This window comes from Pelodiscus sinensis, chromosome 1, assembly GCF_049634645.1.
Source record: "Pelodiscus sinensis isolate JC-2024 chromosome 1, ASM4963464v1, whole genome shotgun sequence".
Classification (NCBI taxonomy): domain Eukaryota; kingdom Metazoa; phylum Chordata; order Testudines; family Trionychidae; genus Pelodiscus; species Pelodiscus sinensis.
In genome coordinates, this window is record NC_134711.1 from 41,248,851 (window position 1) to 41,268,001 (window position 19,151).

A 19,151-nucleotide genomic window follows, 5' to 3' on the forward strand; every position below is an offset into this window, starting at 1 on the left:
CTGTTTTGTTTGTGATTATTACTAAATGCAGTCTCCAGATAAAGAGAAATAGTGTCTCAACAACTCAGGGAATGTGAGGGTGGTTGCTTGTCTCTTAATAAAGGTAGAGCAAAGTTTTCTTTGCTTTGCAATATACTTGGGGCAGGCTTCCAAGACAGACTGTTACTCTGTGCTTTTTGGTTCTTCAATTCCTCAAAAATACTCAGTTTAAAAGTGTATTTTAATTTTTTTTAATTTTATGCTTGGGTTTTGTAAATATCTCATAATAAATTCCAGGAAGGATATTAAACTCACTCTTAATGATTTGTCTACATTCTAATGTGGAGGATCTCTTAAAGTTCAGTCTCCAGACAAAATATTTTTGATTCTGACTCTTGATATTTTTTTTAATAGTACAGGCTACTGAGAGAGAGGGTTGTCTGGTTATTGTCTTGTGTATATAGATTCAAATCTTCGTATATTTCAAAATTATTTGCATTTACTACACAAAATGTATTGAATTCCATTTGGTTGTTTCTGATATTAGAGCTGTTGCTGTGAAGACTGGTAAATGGTTAGTTTAAGTGTTTACTGTTTTGGGGACATGTATGCTGCCAGCATGAATTGTACATTGTCACAAAAATCCAGTAGGCACCAATGTAATGTAATAGTATCTGCAACAAAATAGCATTTCATAGTATTTTTTCTTTAAACAGAGAAACCAGTGGTCGGACTCTTTCAAAACCAAGTGCCTAAAGTTAGGCTCCTAAACCCATATTTAGGACCTAAATAAGAGATCTGAGGTTTTTTTTCCAAAAAGTGCTAAGCACCTAGTTGCTCCTACTGAATTTAAGGACTGTAGTCAATTAGTATTTTGATAGCCTTAGTAAAGGTGTGTGAAAGATCTTGAGGATTTCTGAGGTCCAATATAGGGCACTTATTGGTGTTACCACCAATCTAAAAGTATGACCCTTGTTGGATCAATGTGTAGCCTTTGAGCTGTAAATCACCCACACTGACATCTCACCTCCAATCAAACCCTACCTGCCATCTTCACTTGTGACACATGACATTCAGGGTACAGTAACTTAAAATGGAACATTTTCATTTGCTTTAAAAAATTTAACATTGCAACTAGAATGTTTTATGTCTTTAATCACGCTGAAAAACCTAGTGCTTTTGTGAGAATGAAAAATAGCATGTTTTTCTTTGTGTCCATAACTATGTTAGAAGTAAACAACTATCAGATGTTGTTGTTATAATAATCTAGTAAATGTAACATACTTACATACGGTATATCTGTTAGGCTGCAGCTGCTCAGCTACAATGTTTTGTTTATCAGGAATTGTCTGAATTGTAAACACACCTGTTTTCAGTACATGCCTCGACCATTTAGAATGTTTTCTGTTACCAGACAGCAATATCCCACTTCGTACCAAGCATGAATGTAAGATTTAGTCATACACTCTGTAACTTCAAATTGCAAGTCTACTGAAATTACTCATTACTTCGATTGCAGCAGCAACCCTGGTGTTTTAGGTGTTTTCCAAACATAAAAGTTACAAACCTTGTCACAAACCAACCCATAATTTGAAATCTGAATCTTTTGTATATTTCAACATTAGCCTCTTAAAACATCATATGTATTAACTTTACTCTTTAAGACTATTTAGATATGTTATCTTGGTAATTTTCTTACTTATTTCTTGTCCACAAAATGTTTAGATATTTGTTCACAGGAAAAATTAAACATCATTTTGAACTTTGGATACTGATATTTGATATATTAATCAGTCACTAGACAACTAGGAATGTTGTCACTGTTAAAAGAGAGGATTGGATAACCTATATGGAAATCTACATATTTTATCATTTGGAATATATAGTACATCGAGCATGGGGAGGGGGTTGTCTTGTTTTTAAATGTGTGGCTAATTACTATAGACAGCTCCTGTTGTATAGGTTCCTTTCTCCTCGTGGTACACAAGCTGATGAACCATATTTAACAATAGGTAGGGGTTTGCTTATCTTACTATTTCTCTACCCGCTAGGCCCTTTTTCTACCTCTACTGCAACATGCTGTCATCTTGCTAATGTGTTAAGTGATCTTTCTCTAAGGTAAATTACCCCAAGAAAGCTTCATTTTCAGATATGTGACTCTGTCTCATGTTTTCTTATCACATTTGGAGGGTCTTCTGATTTCTGGCCTCCTGTATCTTAGATAATGGGGCGTCTGAAATCCAAAAATATTTTAAAAAGTTAACATGCTTGTTGAAAGCGCCACTACTTTTATGATTTGGGTAGCAAGTGTGCAAGATCCTGCCAATGTGCTGACTAAGGAATTTGTAGGATTTTTTTTTTTTAAGATTAAAAGAAACCGGTGTCACCCCCATTTTACAAATGTGCATATAAAAAGTGTGATGTAGTAGAAAAATGAATTAAGATCTTCCAAGTTACAGGACAGTTCCTCCACTGCAAGATGAATTTTCTTTCCTACCACATCTAAGGGTTAGTCTTACTCATGCATATTTAATCCTTGAAGTTCTGATACATGGACACTTAATGTCTCCTTTAATGATAATGTCTGTGGTCCTATCCAATGGGAACTGGAATGAGATCATCTTATGTCATACGACACAGACAGACCACTAAATAGTTCATGTGATGTCCACTTGTGGTCACTAATGATTGGGAGTTTGTACTAGTTACCTACATGTGGCAAATCTTCAAATTCTGGCATCTCAGGCTTCCCAAAAACCAGATCTCTGTTATCAATAGTGTTTTTGCTTGTAGATTTCTAGAAGTCTTGCTGATCAACTAAATTATCTAATCTCTCTTTATTAGGCCTTGATCATTTTATTTTTTTTCCTGCTAATTCAGTATTAGTATGTTGAACAAATACTACAAGATGTGCCAGACTGTTTGCTGTGAATATATTATCCAGTAGTGAATGTGATGGAAATCACATATTGAACTAAGTTTGTACAGAAACAGTATTATGAGATGGGTTTTTTCTTGTAAAAAAGCAGTGCATTGAAATCTCTCTGATATTCTGAGATCACAGTGCTTAATTTTATAGACTGAGTTGCATTAATCAAATCAAACTTTTTAAAGTGTGATTAGCATTTATTTCCTCTTACAAAAAGGAACTGTATTCAGCTCATTTATGAAGATCAGGAAGCAAAGTATTGGAATATTTTTTTTATAAGAACTGCCACATGGAATTAGATTAGTAGTTCACCTAATTTTCTTTGTGTGTGGACTGAGCTGTCAATCAACAGATTTCATCTTCTGCAATACCTTTGGTGAGTGACTAAACCAATCCTCTACTGGCAAATCCAGTCACAGATGACCTACAAATCCACCATCTGCTGGTGATGTGCACTCTTTTCAAGTCTTGTGCTTTTTCTTGTAATGTCTGCAGATGCTGACTCTCAAAGTGTTCAAGAGCATATGCAATAGTTTGCTGCCAGAGCAATCTGTCCTGAGCTATCCTTTCCAGATCACTAGGAGATATGCCACATAACGTCTCGGTGGCATTTAGGATATCTTTATAACCTTTGCACTGATGACCAATAGAGCACTGTCCACATGCAAGCTGGTAGTAGATCATCAACGTTAGCACTAGCATGTCCGCCATTTGCATAATATAACCAATCCAGCAAATCTGTTTATTCTTAAGCATTGGTTCTGTGTCCATGATACCACACAGCTTCAGGACTTCTGTGTTTGAAGTTTGATTCCAACAATTCATAGGCAAGCTTCCTGACGCAGTACATGTGGAACTGATCAAATTTCAAAACTATATATGGTCCATGACTTCAAACCATATAGTAGAATGGTTAGGACAATTGCTTGATAAACTGCTACCTTTGCATGAAATTTAACATCATGGTCATTCCACAGGCATTTAGGTCAGTCTTCAGAAGGCAGCACTGGCTTTGGCTAATCGAGCAGTTACATGGCTGTCAGTGTTTTTACTGGAAGATGGCATGCTTCTAAGGTAGCAGAACTTGTCAACAGCCTAAAAGATCATATCAGTACCAGTGATCATTCGAATGCTGGGCTCTTTTTGAACAGGCTGAAATATAAGCTCTGTCCTTTTGAGCAGAGATAGTAAAAATGTTCAAAAAGCTCTTGTGCATCCTTGACTGAATAAGTCAGTGTCAAGGCTGACTTAGAAATACCCTGCCCCTAAATGCTTCTGGTTTTAAAAACTTCCCACGGTCACACAGTTTCTGAACTTGGGAGGTATGCTGTTGCCACCAAACTGAGAAACACACACACCCTTTCTTTTTGAACCCAGAAAGAAATTACTTGGGAACTTCTTCCAAGGGGGTACCCCAAGCTCTTTTACCACAAGAGATCTTAAGAAAACAAACTAATCTTTGACAGCTCTCATTTTTAGCCATGCATACACAGATCTCCTATTACCTTCCAGCACACACAAATCAGATCCTAGGCTTAAAAAGGTGTGTTTTTAATTAACAAAGCAAAAAGATAAACTTGTTAAAGCATACTTGGTTGCTAGGTGTTAGAGCAACTGAGAAAAAACAGATTAAAACACAGAGAATTTATTCTCTGGGATTCAGCTTTTTTGTGCGTGCACGTGCATGTGTGAGCGTGCACAGGGACTTGGCACAGAGGAATTTAATCAACTACAAAACAAAGAAAATAACCGGATTGGGCCTAAATAAACATTCCCTGCCTACTTTTATGTATTATATCAAGCTTTTGTTTTCCTAGACATGGTTATTATTGTAAACTTCATTTCTACATCCCAGGCTCATTCCATCTCTCTTCTCTCACACAAAGGAGACTGAAGCAGATAACCTGTTTTTCAATTCAAATCTTACCACTTTCTTCCTATTGGTTCTCCTGGCTCCTGCCAATACTTCCTGGATTTTTTTCAGGCATTCTCTGAATTTAACCCTTTATAGGCAGTACTCCTCCCATCCATCACAGCCAACAATGCATAGTCGTCAGCAAACGGGAAGCCATGGATTAGGGATGTTAATGATTAACTAGTACATCTCATCTTTAATAGATGAGGCTTATTAGGTAACTGTTAACTGGTACCCGGAGAGCACGTCCCTTTCTCCTCCTCCCCCCACAGCCTGATGGGGGTGGAGGACTGTTCTGGCTCCACTGAGCCCCTGCATGGGGCTGAGAGCAGCCAGTCTGCAGCAGCCCCTTCCTCCAGGGTCGGGGCACCTGCCCCAGTTTAATCAGTTAACCTTAACATTGACTGACTGACTAAATGGGATTTTACGTTTCTATCATAGATAGTTGTAGTAGACACTTCTGCAGTCAGTTTGGAACTGAATAGATATGCCTAAATCGTAATCCTTGAAAGAAATGTAGAACAGGAGAGGGGCAAGGACACATCCTTGTTTTGTACCATTTGATACTTTAAAAAGGTACCAAGAACATGATCAAGTGTACCATCATGAAAGGACCGAATTATATTGGTTTTTTTTTTTTTCAGGATAGCCAATTTACCCAAGTTACCTTCCAAAGCCCAATTTTGTTAACTGTCTTGAACGCTTAGCACTCTATAGAGTAACAAAACATGTAGCTACCAGACCATTTGTTGTTAAGTTTATCTTGAACACATAGGTCAGGTTGATGAAAATCATGTAGAGATCCTATTGCTGCCCTGCATTTTTCTTGGGTCTTCCTAGCTTGGCTCTTCCTTCATGTTGGCCATGCCTTGAGTGGCACAAAATCCACACTGATTTTTAGTGATAATGCCATTTTGTGCACACATGTAATGACAATCAGTTATGGAAGATGCAAGCCAGGATTTTACCAGCTACAGAGAGCAGCAAGATGCTCTGGTGGTCATCACAGCATGCATGGTCACCTGTGAGTGAGTCAGACAGACTCAGGACATCTTTAAAGCCCTGTAGAACTTTCTTGCCTTTTTAGTTATCATTTTGGAGAAAGAGAGTGTACTACAACCAGCTTTGTAAATCTGATGGAATTACATCCCTGCCAGGTGCCTTTCCAGATTTCATCTTCATGACAGCTCTTTGAACTGCATCAAGAATTGGTGGTACAGTATAACCAACTGTGAATCACTAGCCTGCTGAGGAATCTCTTCAAGAAAGCTGCTGTCAAAATTGGATGTATAATATATGTTGAAAATTTTTAGCTCAGCAATCAAGGATTTTAGTACTAACTGTAATTAGAGTGCTTCCATCTTCAGAGCACACTGAGAACCATCTTCATATCCAGCATCATATGGCTCATAGACTGCCTTCAGCCCATCACAGAATGCTTTAAATTTATGTCTGTCAGCTATATCTTGAAGTGTGACTGCTTTACATTTCCACCAATTTTCTCTTGTTGGCTGTAATTTGACCATAGCCTTCTGCTTAGCTCAAATGTATGCTGATTTCCTGGAGGTATTCTCTTGATCCAAACCATGTATGTTGCATGCATCTTATCAAGAAGAACATGGGCTTTGTCCTTGGCATCCAACCAGCCTTTGTATTTGCATGTTCCGAAACCCAGTACTCCAACAGCTTTGTAAGTTGTTTCTTTGATGTTGCTCCAGTCCTCCTCAATAGTGACCAGAGCCAGTCTTAGGGGTTGGCAAGCTAGGCAGTTGCCTGGGTCCACCATTTCAAGGGGCCACCGACAGAGCCCGATGGGAGCCTGCTTGGGACACGTGACAATTAAAGGGGCCGTGACTGCATTTTGTGTTCCCCCTTTTTTTCTCAACAAATTTTCTCTGGTGGTCACCTGGGGTCACCAATTGGTTAGGACCGGCCCTAATAGTGACTACTTGTTCTGGCCTTTCATTGTCCATTAAGATTGAGTTGAAACAATGCTCTTCTCAGGTATTCAAAGATTACCTGCATCTAACTTCTTCCAGCATACAGCAGAATAAGGTTGCAGTGGGCAGAGGCTCAAAAAGACACTACAGACCAGGAGTCAGCATCAAGCATTGCACAAGTCAATTTACATTGCAGATGTCTTGATTTTCTTTTTCTTTTTTTTTTGTAATGATGTAGTCAATCATAAGCCAGTGCTTAGACAGAGGATGCATCCAAGCCACTTTATATTTTTTTGCCTGTTGAAAGCAAATGATTGCAATAGTAAGCTCATACTGCACGCATGTTCGAAGGAGGGTACCATTTGAGTTTTCACTTCCAATACTAGGGATGCTAAATTGTGTGCAATCAGATAATTGAGTATACAGTGGAATTCCTATCAACTAGTTGATAAGGGGAGAAACAGCAGAGCCACAGCAGGGTTAGTTCCCAGCCCCAAGAGCTAACCCCTCTGCTGCTCTGCCTTTTAAGAGTATTAAGAGTTGCTAGGCTCTTGGTACATTTAAAAGGCAGAAGCACAATGGGGGACCACATGCAAGCTGGGAATCAGCTGATTCCTGGCTCACATCTGGTTCCCTGCTAAGCCTCTGCCTCCCCTGCCCCCCAACATGGTGCTTGGGGATCCAGTTTGTAAGCCAGCTTCCCCCAGCACCTGCCTCCCACCCCTGCCTTGCTGCCTCTTTCCAATAGAGGCAGCAAGGAGTTGGGGGGAGGAGAGCAGCTAGTCACTTACATCCCTATCCAATACCATAATATCTAAGCACTTTGCAATATGGTGAAGTCTTGACATCTCTAGCATTAATTGCCAAGTGTATATATAGTTTGGAATGAAAAGGTAATGAACAGATCACTGAATTCAGACTCCAGCAGAAAGCCTCCCTTCCATCATCTGCGACAAGCAATGTGTATATATTACCAGGTATAAAGCACTGTCCATACTTCAGTCTAACCTTTGCAGTCATGAAGCTAGGACTGATGGTATGTGCCTGGAATACATGCCGGGATGTCCTTATGGTGAAGCCAACTCCCACTTGTCTTTTATGCCCCTCAGGATGGTCCACACAACAATATGAATAGTCTGCTCTAAATTCTGTGAACTGGATGGTAGCAGAGATGCGTGTTTAGTTTAATGGTGCAACATCCATGTTTATAATTCACAAGCTCTCTAGCTATAATGGCTGACTTGTGTTCATGGCAATCATCGCTTTCATGAATAGTATGTTCACTCCAGGATGCAAAGTGCAGTTTCTATTTAGGTGTCGATTTTCTCTTATGACCGCAAATTAACTGCAGCGCCCCCTCGCCATCTGGTTACCTTCTTTAATGCCAATCTGCTTACAGGTTTTGATGGATAGGTCTGGGTTCTTCTGGATCCTGCCACTCACTCAACTTTATTTTTTTTCCGATGGATTTATTTGGCGGTGTCTCCACCCCCTCACTCCTTCCTGGCAGGGTCACCAGGGCAGCTTGGGAGGAAAATTCTAACCCGGTGGAATTTCCACATACTTGCCAGATAGTTGGAGACTCCCAGAAAATAACACACACACATACACTATAATAAACACAATTATATTAAACAAACAAATATAACATAACAGGGTAAAACACTATTTTTAGGGTCACCGGTGCCCAGCAACTGTAAGGTTAGTGTCCCATTGGTACGTATACTGTGTTGGGGCCCTTGACTTATGACCACACATTTCTTCTCTGCAGTGGTTTAGCAGTGAGGCTGACTGGGTCCAGTACAGCCCAAAGGACTCCCAAGTGGTAAATCCCTCCATAGGTTTAATATGCAGCAGGTTATAAAATCATCAAACAAATTCCCTGACTGACTGACTAAAAGATGGGGCACTATTCCAGTTCAGCAAACAGATGATCATTACACCCAGGCTGTGTGCATGCAGGTTTGTGGCTAGATGTGGTATCCTCCACCTGCATTTGACATCACTTGCCCATTCTTATAGGGCTTTTGTCAATGAGAGGTAAAAATTAATGTCGAGAGAGATGCCTTCGTGTGAAACTTGAGTTCCATCCCCTACTCTCTCTTCTCATACGGACCATTTTACACTGGTACAGGAACGGTAACATGCACACTGAAAAAGAGTGAGCGCGGTTTTGAGACCAGAATCTTCCTTCTCTTAGGAATATGTCTAAAGGTACATCTAGATTTACTTTTGAAAAAAGATATGCATAGATATGTAAATTACGCTGAATTTGCATATGATCTTCCAATCGTTTTGAAAAGTTTATTTTGAAAAAGCAAGCAGTTTAGACGAGGTTCTTTGGGGGGGGGGGAGAACCCTCTTTTTTCAAAAGAACCTATAAACCTCAGTTTTTGACAGGTTTTCGAAAAAGGTGTTTTTTTTCAAAAGAACCACGTCTAAGCTGCTTGCTTTTTCAAAAGAAACTTTCGAAAAAGGAATCAGAAGAAAATGCAAATTACTGCTGAATTTGCATATCTTCATTCTAAAGTAAAAGTAAATCTAGATGTGTACCCTAAGAGAGCTTAGCAAGCTCTGTCTACCCAGTTTGAAATCAGTTCTTCTCCTAGATACTGTTGGTCTGCGGTGCCTTAGTCCATGTTATTCGATGCAACTCCCTCATGATTACTCTGTGGAGGACTTTGTCAATCCACCACCTTGAGGACATGCCTCAGAACTATAGTACTCCAACACGAGGACCTAATGCAATAAATTGCATTTTTTTTCTTTCATAGCTTGTTCTTAAATAAAATTAAGGGATGAAATTACAGTCCAAAACAGGTTGCCTAGTCTAGTAATGGAAAACTACTTTTAGGAGTGGGCCATTTAAGATGCTGAGACCCTGTACTTCATTCAAGTTTAATGAAATCTTTCTTTGGCTTAAGACAAAAGTTAAAACAATGATCAAATGTGCTAAAATGGTTGAGGTGTTAAATTGGAGGCTATCTAGCACAAGACAGGTAAGAAGTCCTCAAAGCTTCAGGGCAGGATTGTACCCTTAGATAATATGTCTCTCGAATCCATGTGCTGAGGGATGGAAAAACCTTCCAAATTTCAGGTTCTATCTTGACAAAAGTATTGCTGAAGAGGAAATGGAAATAATGAAAAGCTGCTGCAGTGGTTGCTGCTATTCATTTTGTCTGTCACCGTATATACACCATTATTGTAGCATCTCAGCATCTTCAAGTATTTGTTTTCTCCCCCAAATCCTCTGTAAGGGAGGGCAGTATTATTACCTTCACTTTACAGATGTACACCTGAAGAAAAGAGAGAGAGAGTGATTTTTCTCAAGTTGACACACCAAGTCTTCTGCAGAAAGAGTTGAATCTAGGCCTCCTGAGTTATATGTGCCTGGACCAGCAGTGCATCTTTCCAGTGTATATTTTTGGAATGTTAATGTCACAAGTGTACGTAAGTGCACTGAATGTGGCATTCTGTTTTCTATGAGCAATAAAGCCTAATTTAAAAGAAGTTGTGATCTTGTTCTTTGTTCCTGAGAATCCACTGAAATGTATGCTAGTATCTTCCTCCCCCAATACTGCTGAATTGGTTTATATTCATGAAGCTCATGGAATAAGGTGTGTAGACAGAAATGGATTGTTCAGTAAATTGAGTTCAGTCTAGAAAAATTTGTGCACATGCACCCTCAGTGAGCTGGGAATTTACATTGTGCCCCAATGATTATATTTTGAACTACATGAGTGGTAAAATATTGTGACATTTATAGTATTAAATTTTATTCATGGACTACATGCCATAAGAACATTCTCTGTCTGGGTGAGAGATCAGGGGAGTGAATTGGGGGGTAGGTTTCCAGAGGATACAAAGGAGAGTAACATGGTAAAATTCAGTGCTTAAAAATATATTAAACCACTGTTTCCCCCTCTCCCCTCCATATCTATAATTTTACTTTAATCAACATTTGCATATAGTAAAAATCCAAAAATGGGGTCAGAATTTAAAAATAAATCAATAAAATACACTACCAAAACCAGAGAGAACTATTCACAATCATAAGTAGTCATACAATGCCAAGAGTCAATAAAATATGCCTTTAACTGATTATAAAGAATGAACACGAATATAGCTGAACTAAATCAGTCTGTCTAAACCAAAACCAAATTAGTCTAAAATCTGTGTAGTCAGCAGGACATCCTGAGGCTTTACCATTAAAAAGGGGTTGGTCTTTTTCATAATGAGATTATCCATGGAAGGCCATGCCCCTTTGTTACTCCAGCTCTGTAACTGGCTTGAGGGAGAAATTATTGTTGTCCAGCCCCAGGACCTTCTCTAGGCTGGAGCCTATATGGTCCGGGGACTGGGTCCTCAGGCCCATTGAGTGCAGGTATGGGGCAAAGTGTTTAGGGTGTGGGAAGAAGTACATTGCTGATAATTCTCATGCTCCCTGCAAAGGCAGATCAAACTTAATCAGAAATGGTTTGTAAAAAAAGCGGTAAAAAGTAACATTGATCTGCTCCCTCAGTACCCTCAGGGAGATCTAACATTCCCAAATTACAGCTCTTAAAGTGATTTTCCACCATGTCTTTATTTTTGATAAAACTCAGCTTTATCCTTTTACAAGCAACCCAAGGCCCTGTCTTGATGGGCAAATTGTTTACTTTACTTTCAGCCGTGTTAGATCCAGTTAACATACCATGATTTGATAAGCCCTGTGAATGCCCAAGATATAGATTAACACAGCTTCACGTGTTTAGAAAGCTATTCAGTTGTGTGATGCTAATTTTTTTGAGAGATTTCCCTCTTTTTGTTCATTGGAAGGGCTGTGAGGTTTCATATATATTTATATATTTTTAAACTTCTTTGCACTATAAAGTTACCCATTGTGGGGCATGGGTTTCCTCCATGGAGGAGGTAGAAGAAATGTTGATAGCCATTTTATAGCAAGTGAAGCCAGTAAAAGGAGCATCCAGAACTGTTTCAGAGAATGGTAATTAAAGCAGATCTTCATAAATTAAAACTGCTGTCTTGTTTATCCAACTCAGCATCAATAAGATGTGGCATGGTCAAACATTTAATAGTCTAATTAGTTAATTAGTATCCATTTTGCCTTAGCTGTGATCAAGTTCCTCCACTTCTGTCTGGTTTTGGCAAGTCTTTCAATGGCTTCCTAGCTGAAAAACCTGAGGTATAGTTCATTTTCAACACTTGTTCACCATGTTGTTTTTCTGCAGCTTTGATTTTGCTTGCTTTCAAATGTTCATTTTTTTGCCATTCTGGTAATAGAATCCATTTCCATCTGCAGCAGATTGGCAACTCCATTATTGTATATTTTACTTGCATGATTGCATGCTTTTTATTTTGGCCAATATCTGCCTTTTTTTGTGTTTAATAAAAATCCTGTGGCTTTTGTTAGACGTTTATCTTCCTCCCAGTTTTAGGAAAAATCTAATCAGCGCTTGTTTGCTCCAGCTAACATCCTGCTCGGAAGTCTCAGAGGGGTATCCATGTTGGTATATAACTTAAAAAACGCTTAATCAAGTGGTCCTGTAGCACTTTAGACTAACAAAAATATAGATGGTATCATGAGCTTTCGTGGACACAGCCCACTTCTTCAGATGACATATATGGAGCAAGAGGCATAGCGAATCAAATATAAAATAGAAAAAGAGGGGAAAGAGGAAGGAGAAACAAACCAACAAAAGGTGGTGCCCACAAAAGCTCATGATACTCTTTATATATTTGTTAGTCTGAGGTGCTACAGGACCACTTGTTGTTTTTAAGCTTTTTATCCTGTTCTGAGCATGTCTCCCGGAGGGGGGAAGTGGGGATTGTGAAGGGAGGGGAAGGTAACTCCATAGGTTCTCTACCGGTAGCTGATTAACGCACTATCAGGGAGACCTCATAGGAAGCCCAGTAGCCGTCACAGTCTCTGCAGGGCTAGTGGCAGGAAGTTGGCTAGCTGCTTTGTTTTTATCCCATGTTATTCCTATCCTTCCATTTGAGTAGCTGTAAGAAAATAAATTTGTGGCTAATACATTTGCCGGGCTTTTGATGTGTCTTTTTTTCACTTCCTGATTTTACTCTTTCATAATAGATCATCATCCTTAGGGCTTCTGATTTTTGGTTTTAACTGATAAAGCACCCACAGTACAAAAATGAAATTGGTGTTTGTTGAATAAACTTGTATTTCAGGTCTTGTCTACATAGAGCGGTAAAGCAGGTTACGGGGGAAAGTGATTTCTAAAGCATACTAATGTTTTGCTCAGTAATTCATCAATGTTGGCGTGTGCCAAGCATTGCCTGATGGGCTTTAACATAGTGCTGCCTGAAACAGTGCTATATTAAAGCACTTTATAGATGACAATAGTGCATATTGTAATAAGCAAGGTATATAACACACACTATTTGTTATGTCATGCCCAAATATCAGGTTGTTTGTGTATCTACATAACTCAAATTGCTAAAAATAAACCATGAAAAAAACCCTCGTCATAGTACATCTCTTCCTGTGTGTCCTTCAGCATATATTTCCTTACTTTTGCTCTGCTTCCCCCAAACATACTGGGCTCTTTACATCTTCTGCCTTTATTTTCTTCCTTTTTCATTTTCCATTTCCTTCTGCAACCTCCCTTTTCTAACTTGAATCATCTGTGTCTCCTGCTCACTCTCCTATTCATGCACATGCTTTTAAGACTTGCAAGCTTTACTTGGAGGACTAAATTTACTAGCCATATGCTATTACAAAAGATGAGAGAAGGAGATGCTGAGCAGGGAAAATGCACATGTGAAGTCAAAGGACTCAGCTAATGAATAAAGGGAAGGTGCTGGATGCTGTCCCTCTACTCTATTCTGGGGCTCTATTATTCATTAATATGAATCTGCAGCTAGTGAGTCTTAACAGATTTGTTAATCCACTGCCTAGCTCTGGCTTCTGTAAAGAGAAGAGCATTCCCCCTCTTCACTCTCTGGATTCCCACTTTCATAGTCTTTGGTTGCTAGAAGGGAATGTGGGCAGAGTCTTTGCAACATTCGTTTACTTTCAAAAAAAAAAAAATCTCCTGATTACTCTGACCTTACCTGAATTTTCTGGGTACTGCATGAAAGTGTCTGTGGCTCTTGTAGGTAGTTTTCTGTTGACTAGATTTAGTGCCTGCTTCAGCTCCTGTCTGTAAATGATAGCAAATTGTAATGGACCAAGTTCTTGTCATTCTCACTTATTCCCACATAAGTTGTGTCATGAACAGCAACTGTGAAAAAGGACAGGACTCTGGATGGTTTTCATTCTGGTGCAGCTTGGGGCAGGGAAGTGCAAGTAACTACGGAGGCAGTAGAGTTGCTCGTCGTGCACAATATTATGCCTACACTCACATTGTGAAGGCTGTTTTAGTAGCCCTGAGGGCTAGAAACTTAAAAATACTTTATATTTTTGTTGAAGTTGATGGCACTTGCCTGAAAGCATTTGTTACATACTCTGGGGAAATGGAGTTTTCAAGTCCTGTTATTTGTGTTACACACTGTAGCTGCAGAAGACCTAGCTCAGCAAAGCACTTAAACGAGTTCTTAACTTTAAGCATGCCTGCTCATGAGTGCAAGTCCTTATTAATCAGATCTTAGTACAAAACCATACAAAACAGTGCAATAGATAGTTACCGGTAAGTGCTTTACTGAATTGGGGTCCAGAATGCAAATCAGAGGGGGTGGGTGTGAGTAACTAAATTATATTACTAAATTGTGAGTATATAAAATAATTTGTTGGTTTACCAAAGCAGAAAAAATCAGTGGAGCAATTGTGCAAAGTCTTTCACATTATTTTGGTTACATATTCTTCTTGAAATGTCATCATGCCTGTACTTTATTTTTATCACAGACAAAGGAAATAAAGATATTACAATTTACTAAACAGGATTCACTGATCATGACATTCCCTTTCCAAAAAATCAGGGCGTCTGATTCAAATTCCTTAGCAGTCTTTCCATTAAAACCAAACTCTTATTTAGAATAGTTATCTTCAATAAAAGTCTGTCTAAATTCTAAGGTGTAGAACACTAGTTTTGACCAATAAATATTGCTATTCAGGAATTTGTTATGCTTATTAAATAACTGTTGTGTGATTTTATGTCTGTACAACATCAGATATTCTTAGAAATCATCTTCATTTTATATAAGATATATCATGCTGATATACAGGGGTAGGGATAGCTCAGTGGTTTGAGCATTGGCCTGCTAAATCCAGGCTTGTGGGTTCAATCCTTGAGGGATCTGAGATGGTAAGCCTATATAGACTATTGTTTGTTTTCAGTTGTCCCCAGCAGATATGTTCTGTTGGGAAAAATCAATATGGAAGAATGGTTATGGTGTAAGAGAGACTCACTGAGATTAAAATGAAGAATTGTCAGTCTTCTCAGCTGTAAATAATCATGACTGCTCACTTAAGTCAGGTAAGCTGAAACTGTATAGAAATAACATCACAACATAAATTTCTGGGAGAATATTTTAGGTAACTAAGTTTCTTTTGTCTGATAGCCCATGTTATGACAGTTAGGTTGGGGGAATAAAAACTGTGCATTTCTTCCAGATGCAGAGCAGATACACCTCCTGCTTTTACATTACCATCCTTTGTTGTAAGACTATCTATTTCTCTATTTTTGTATGGTTCTGTACTAATATCTGATTGATAGTTTTGGATGAAATAATTGAGCCTGTTATTGTTGACAGTCTCGGGTTGTTAGCATATTACTGTATTGTTGTGTATGAGTTGTTGTAGTGATTGAGAGATGATGGGGTGGACATAGGCCATGAAAAGACTTGAAAGTGAAGACAAGCAATTTGCTTAATGTCATTGGAAAATGGGGAAGCAGAGGTAGTAGCCTGAAGGCTGAGATGGTCAAAGTGAGAGACTAGGAAAATGACCCTAGCAGCACTATTCTGAATGGATATAAGCAGGGCAAGGCGGCATTTATCAAAGCCAGAGAGAAGGATGTAGCAATAATTTGAGACTTGCGATAACAGTCTAGATTAAAGTTTTTGCTGTTTGAATGGATAGGAAAAGTCAACTTTACAGATGTCATTCAGACAGACTCTTGAGATTTAGACCCAGTAGGATGTGAGGGCCAGAGAGATGTCTGAGTTGTGGGCCTGAGAGAGAGGCAGATAATGAAAGGATGTAGGGGAGTGATCTCCAACCTTTTAAAGCACTTCTTGGATTGCATTTAAATTCAAAATCTACCTCAAACCCAGATACCCTTGCCTCACCTCCTGTGTGTCCCTTCTCAGAGGCCCTGCCCTTGCTCACTCTGTCCTCCCTTACTTTCACTTTCACCAGGCAGGGGCAGCAGGTTGGGGTGCAGGCTCTAGTCTTGGATTAAGGGATTTGGAGTGTGAGAGGGGCTCTGAGCTGAGGTTGGGCTATTGTAAGGGGTTCTAGGTACAGGCTCAGGGAGGGTGTTGGGATGCAGGGGTACTCGGGGGTTAGGGCTGAGGCTTTGGGTGCAGGACTGAGGTAGGATTTCAGCATCTGGGCTCTGACTGGGCACTGCTTACCTCAGGTGGCTCCTTGGTGGTGGTTCAGTGGGGCTAAGGAAGGCTCACCCTTACCCTGGCCCTGGATCACTCCCAAAAGCAGCCAGTAGACTCCATCCCAAGTCCTGTTGTGCCCCCTCTCTGCTCTGTGGAGATAGGATACAGGGTGGGAGAGGGGGCACCTTGACATCAGCGCCTCTTTTCTCCATCCCCTGCCCTGCTGTGCACAGTAAGCAGGAGGTTCCTGTGGGTGGGAGGGAGGCACCTCCAAGGCAAAAGGCAGGAGGTACACAGCAGTAGTGAGAGGTTGCAGCTGAAGTGCCAGCACTTGATAGCTTCTTGGCCAAACCAGTCAGGATCACCTGTCAGAGGCTCTAAGATCTACCAGTAGATCCTGGTCAATGGTCACCAACCAGCAGATGTAGGGAGTGGGCCTGCATGGAAAGATTAATTTTAGTCCCATTGAACTTGAGTGAATGGTTAGACATCAACCAGATGTAAGAGATGGGCTGAGATTTTAGTTTGGTAGAAAGATTTAGAGTACCGAGGCAGAGCTATGATTCGTCAGCATTCATTTGGTAGTTAAATTTTTGCTTATGGATGAGATTACTCAGACAAGGAACAGAAGGGGGCCAAGGAGAGAGCTATGTGGAACACTGCAAAAGTGGGAGGGAGTATAAGGAGGATTCTGAGGGAAAACCAGGAAAGGAGAGTTACAGAAGGGAGGACACAATTCCAAGAAGAATATGATAACAGTCTCACAAATGGCTTACCGGGATAAAGAGAATAAAGGTGGAATATTAGTTCTGCCAAAGTCTCTAATAACCTCTTCCTAGTCAAAGCTTGATAGTGGTTTTCAGTGGAGTGCATGGAGGGAAAGCTAGACTAGAGAGGATCTAGGCCTGACCTGGAGGATTAGAACTCTTAGAACAATGGTTTGTTCAGTGATGTAGAGATGAAAGGTAGATGGGGTGATAGCTGGAAAGTAGGGATGTAAAATCCTGTTTAAATGGGGGCAGGCTAGCCAACCTGAAAATGCTCTGTGCCATAGGCAGGGTCTGCTCTGATGGAGCCAGGCTGATGGCTAACAGTAAACTGGTAAGCGTCACCAGGTAAGGGTGATGCTGACCAGTTACATTTTCAGTAAAGATGTGAATGGTTAAGTGAGGTCAAGGCTGGAGTTTTTAAGATGGGAGAGACTAATGCATGCTTGTACTGTGAAAGGAAAAGAGCCAAAGGAGAATGAGAATTTGAAGAGAAATTTGAGGAAATAGATCCAAGGGAGATGGGCAGATGGACCATAAGCATAGCAGAGCAAGCTAAAACATCCATATAATATTCTGAGCCATATTCATCATAGTGGTACAATTATGATATGGTTATAATGTAATTATGATGCATCTTGTGCAAAATGTCATGTGAGATGCCTATGGAAAGTTTATAATTTGCTGAATATGATTATCCTATTTGTGTCACTTTTTTGCCTTTGGAGTTATGAATATTGGCCATATATTCATATTTCAAATGTTTGCTCCTGAGTAACACCCAAAGATTCATTTGCATTAAGGCTAACCAGCACATCATGAATGGCCTATCAGAAAAGGCTTTTCTTCACCTGGAGATGCTTGACCCTGTCTATAAATAATGACTCAGCAAGGCATACAAGGATATGTGATGAGACTACATGATACTGAACTCCATTTCGGTACCTGTAGTTTTCCACAAATTGGTCTGGGAACCTGTCTTGGAACAAAGGGATCCTTTACAGATGCAGAAACTGTGTATGGTAGGGAGGGAGGGAGATCATGACTTAAGCTTCCTGGCTAGAACTTGATTTTTTTTTTTTTGAGGGGTGGGGGAGAAGGAAGGGATTGGAAGTGGGATCATCACCTCCTTCCAGCTGTTTCTGAAATATAGGCATTGAGGAAGACAAGGTGGAGGCAGTTTCCAGACCCAGTGAGATACCTGGAAATGAAAAGTGCTGCCTTCTTTCATTTGTTGTTTCACACTTCTCATGAAACGGTTTGACTGTCTGGAAGTTTTGCCCCTCAGATGTGGTAACCCCAGAGGAGATGTGCGGGTTGGGCTGGATTCTTAATGTGGAAGTTGAGGTCCATCGGAGTGAGTGTGGGCACTCTTAGGAGGGGAGGCAGATGGAGTTTTATGGTACTGTATTGTGCTCTTGGAAAATAATGCACCATTTAACTGCTTGTGTGCTTTCATTTAAAAATATAAATGAACATCTCCAGGCAGCATGTGCCAAATACTTATTTTTGAAAGCTGTTGCTCAAGAGAAGCTCCCAGCTTGTGCTTAGTTGTTCTCTGTCCCTTCATTAATATGAATTACATATTCAGAGGCCGCATAGCAGGGTACTGGAGGCTGTTTCCTTGTACAAAAATGTCATAATATTATCTTTCTTTGGGAACTGTTTGGCATATCAAATATGCATCAAGTATTGAAATATTAATATTGGAAAGGTCCTTTATTGTGGCCTTCTTACAGATGAAGTGCCTAACGAGGCAAAGAAAAAACCCGACCAAAAAAAAAAAAAGCAGACTATTCTAGGGTGCGTCTAGAATTTGCTGTGTTACTCCACTAATATCCAATCTTGTTTTATTTTAGGTTTTTGCTTTGTGGTGGAGAGGAGAATTTCTCTTCCTCCTGTGTTTTTGGAAGTAGCAAAGATTGAGAGTGTGCCTTGAAATAAAAAATAATAAGCTGTGTTTATGAGCTTAGGCCAGTTCATGCTCTTACTGAGATCAAACACCCATTGAAATCAGTGGGAGTTCGCCCTGAGTGAAGACTGCAAGAATTCAGGTCATGGTCTCGAAGGGACTTGAATAGCAGGAAAAGGTTGATATGTGAGGT

The 19,151-nt window shown here is 39.9% G+C and overlaps 1 protein-coding gene across 5 annotated transcripts in view; it reads left to right on the plus strand.

Annotated features, from left to right (window-relative positions):
- Nucleotides 1-19,151, plus strand: part of CADPS2 (calcium dependent secretion activator 2) — a 514,814-nt gene that overhangs the window by 2,124 nt on the left and 493,539 nt on the right. The window lies entirely within an intron of this gene.